General features: G+C 56.3%; 1 protein-coding gene across 1 annotated transcript in view; it reads left to right on the top strand.

The window, feature by feature from the left end:
* The first annotated feature begins 2,899 nt into the window (after positions 1–2,899).
* The window catches only part of ZBTB21 (zinc finger and BTB domain containing 21), a 19,622-nt gene continuing 18,765 nt past the window's right edge, over positions 2,900–3,756 (top strand). Inside the window, exon 1 of the mRNA XM_017810979.1 lies at positions 2,900–3,010. The gene's annotated coding sequence lies outside the window, so the exon portion shown is untranslated. The remainder of the gene's footprint in view (positions 3,011–3,756) is intronic.

Genomic DNA, 3,756 nt, shown 5'->3' with positions numbered 1-3,756 from the left:
ATCAGAGAGTCAGAGAATGGTTTGGGTTGGAAGGGACCTTAAAGATCATCCAGTCCCAGCTCCCCTGCCATGGGCAGGAACACCTTCCACTAGACCATTTTACTCAAGGCCTTATCCAATCTGGCCTTGAACACTTCCAGCGTTGGGGCATCCACAACCTCCCTGGGCAACCTGTTCTAGTATCTCATCACCCTCACAGCAAAGAATTTCTTCCTAATATCTAGGAAGAAATTAATATCTAAATTTTCCCTCTTTCAGTTTGTACCCATTCCCCCTTGTCCTGTCTCTACAGTTCCTGATGAAGAGTCCCTCTCCTGCTTCCCTGTAGCCCCTTCAGAAACTGGAAGGTTGCTCTGAGGTCTCCACACAACCTTCTCTTCTCCAGGCTGAACAGCCCCAGCTTTCTCAGTCTGTGTTCATAGGGGAGGTGCTCCAGTCCTCTTATCAACTTCGTGGCCTCCTCTGGACTTGCTCCAACAGAATTATACGAGCCACTACATGGGCTCTGTTCTAGTGGCTGCACTTTCACTAGGGAACCTGACAAATTAAAAATACTGATAAATACCTGCACAGCAAGACAAACTTACACACGTGTGTGTGTACACACCTTAAAGAACACAGTTTGTTTTGGTGGGGTAATTCCAGCACGGAGATCCTCCCTCTGTGCCACAGGCCCTTTTGGAGAAGCACAGATAAGAAATTATGCAAGATCAGTTTGTTTCTGCTTGGCTGAGAAATAACTGAGTACACATTAAAAAAAAAAAAAAAAGCTAACAGGGCTCTGCTAGATTTCCAAGCTCAGGTTGGTTTCCCAAATCCTTCCCTGGCAGCACAGCCAGTGTCACTGCACAAACTGGTTTATGGGAACAGATGCAACTGCTTTCCCAGTTGTTTGCTCCCATCACCACAGCAGGCCCTTGTGCCAGAGCAGTTGTCTACACACTCGTTGTCTGGCAAACCAGAGCAGGGAATTTTTCCAGATGACACCAAGCAGCCTGCTCAGTTTTCCTTCTGGCTCATCGCACAGCCACACTCACGTCAGGGCACAAGACCATGGGTGAAAAAAACCACTCCTTTCACAGGAAGATTCCCAAGTTTCCAAAACCACCAAAAGAGACTGCAATGATTAAAAAAAAAAAAAATTTGGTTGGGGGGGGGAAAAGGGGGTTGGCCCCGTTCGGTTCCTTGGCCTTTTTTTTTCTTGGGGTTTTGGCCCTTTTTCAAAAATTGTTTGCCAAAAAAGTTTTAAACACATCATTAAACACATTGCAGGGATTCTAGTAGCTGCTCTAGAGTATTTGTGACTTAGGTGGGATATCTAAAAGCACATTGAAAACACCACAGTGGGATTAGATGTTAATCTCTAGAGCTGCCCTCAATGAAAAGATAACGTGCCAGATTAGCTTTCAACAAAAACAAGAGAAATCTTGTAATTCTAATTTCTATTTTAATAGTAGTATTTTGACACATAAAGCCCTATTCAGGTACTTAATTCAAAGCAGATAATTACAACGAGAAGCCAGCCTAAAGCAATGATAATGGCCATTATAATTTTTCAAATCGCATCGAGATGAGTGAGTACAGCAGTTACAGAGGGTCTGAGCTAAAACCCATCAGGATCTGGGCAGGTGCCTCCCAGATGATAATGGAGGGGTGTGGGCTGGCTTATGAGGGGGACAGTGGGTGTCTTGTGAGGGGATGGGGGGCTGTTTGTCTGGGGAATGTTGGGGACAGGGGGCTGGCTTGTGAGGGATGGTGGGTGACTTGTGAGGGGGACAGTGGCTGGTTTGCAAGGGGGACAGTGGGTGGCTTGTGACAGGGACGATGGGCGGCTTGTGAGTGGGATGGTGGGTGGGTTGGGATGGGTTCAATGGGTGGCTTGTAAAGGATGGTGGGCTGGTTTGCAAGGGGGGCGGTGGGTGACTTGGGAGGGGGATGGTGGGTGGCTTGGGAGGGGAACAGTCATTTACTTGTGAACGGGACATTGGGTGACTTGCAAGGGGGTCGGGGGTGGCTTGTGAGGGGCTCAATGGGCAGCTTGTGAGGGGGACACTGGGTGACTTATGAGGGGGACAGGGGGGCAACTTGTGAGAGGGACAGTGGGTGGCTTATGAAGGATTCGATGGGTGGCTTGTGAAGGGTTTGATCGGCGTCTTGTGAGGGGGACGGGGACTGGCTTGTGTAGGGGTCTGTGAGCGGCTTGAGGAGGTCGGTGGGTGACTTTCAAGGGGAACGGGGCGGGAGGAGGTGGCTCATGAGGATGCCACATGTGCCACTTAGACGTGGGGCTTCTTTCCAAACCACGCTGGATCTTCCCCTTACACTTTAAAAAAAAATCCCGCAAGATCAAAGTTAATACTAAAAACCCACCAGAAAAAACAAACAAACAAACAAACAAAAAAACCCCAAACAAACAAAAAAAAACAAAAATCCCCAACCACCAGACGATTAAATTAGGTGAATTTCAAACTGACGCTGTCCGCTGGTTCCCCCCCACGCGGTGCCCAGGCTCGGGAAGGGGTGCGGGTTTTACCACAGCGGCACCTCCCGAATCCCAGTGCCACTGTCACCGGCGGGGGACACACGGCAAGGACCTGCCTTTTGTCCGGATCGCACCCCCCTTCGCCCCCCGTCCCGCGGCTGCTGCCTCAGTTTCCCTCCCGCGGCACAGGCTGAGGGAGGCGGCCGGGGCGCGTTCCGCCCGCGGTGTAAGCGCGGCGGGCGGGGGGGGATCCGCACCCCCATCCCGACCCCGCTCCCCATCCCCGTCCCCTCACATCGCCCCCCCCGCCGCGCCGCCCCCTCGCCCCCCGCTCCCCCCCCAGCCGGGCCCGGCCAATCGCGGCGCCGCGCACGTGACGAGCGCTCCCCGCGATGACCTCATCCCTCGGTTGTGGGATGACGTCAAATTCAAGATGGATGGAATCACGGCGGCGGCGGCGGCAGCGCGGGCCGAGCCCTGAGAGGAGGCGCCCCGGAGGGGGGCGAGCGGGGAGGGGAGGCGGACAGGGTGAGTAGCGGCCCCGCGTGTCGCGCCCGTCCCGGGGGGCTGCCCGCGCGGCGCGGGTCTCCCCGGCTCACAAATCCGTCTTTTCCTGACGTAACTCTGAGGTGGTTTTTTTTTTTTTTTTTCTAACCTCCTTCCCCCCCCTCCTTCCTCCTCCTCCGCCGAGCGGGGATGCGGCTCCCGCGCGCATGCGCCGGTTACGAAACTCTTCCCCCCTCCTTCGCCCGGGGCTCGGCGCAGGCGCTCGGAGCGGGCGGGCGGTGCCCCCGCGGCCGCCGCCACATCGCCCGCCCCGCCTGGGGCGGAGGGCGCATGAGCCGGGGGGGAGGGAGAGAGGGAGGGGAGGAGAAAGGGTAGGGGCGGATCGGGAGCGGGGAGAAGGCCGGGAAGGGACGCGCGGTCTCGGCGCTCCCTCAGCGGGGGCGCCTGGGGAGCGCTTTACCCGCCGGCACGGGCGGGAGGGCTCAGCCGCCTGAGGGGAGTGACGGGCAGTGGTGTGAGGGATGTCGGGGACCTGTGGTGTGTGTGAGGAACAACAGGGACCGGTGGTTGTGAGAGGCACCAGGTGATGTGAGGGACACCAGGGGCCGGCGGTGTGTGGAGTCGGTGGTGTCTGTGAGGGACACCAGGGACCCGTGGTGCTGTCAGGGACACCAGGGGCCGGCGGTGTGAGGGACATCGGGGACCGGCGGTGTGTGGGGTCGGTGGTGTCTGTGAGGGACACCAGGGACCCGTGGTGCTGTCAGGGA

The sequence above is a fragment of the Lepidothrix coronata genome, unplaced genomic scaffold (genome assembly GCF_001604755.1).
Source record: "Lepidothrix coronata isolate B3197 unplaced genomic scaffold, Lepidothrix_coronata-1.0 Scaffold30, whole genome shotgun sequence".
Lineage (NCBI taxonomy): Eukaryota > Metazoa > Chordata > Aves > Passeriformes > Pipridae > Lepidothrix > Lepidothrix coronata.
The sequence above is the reverse complement of the archived record's forward strand: the minus strand, read 5'-3'. Positions and strand labels throughout refer to the sequence as shown.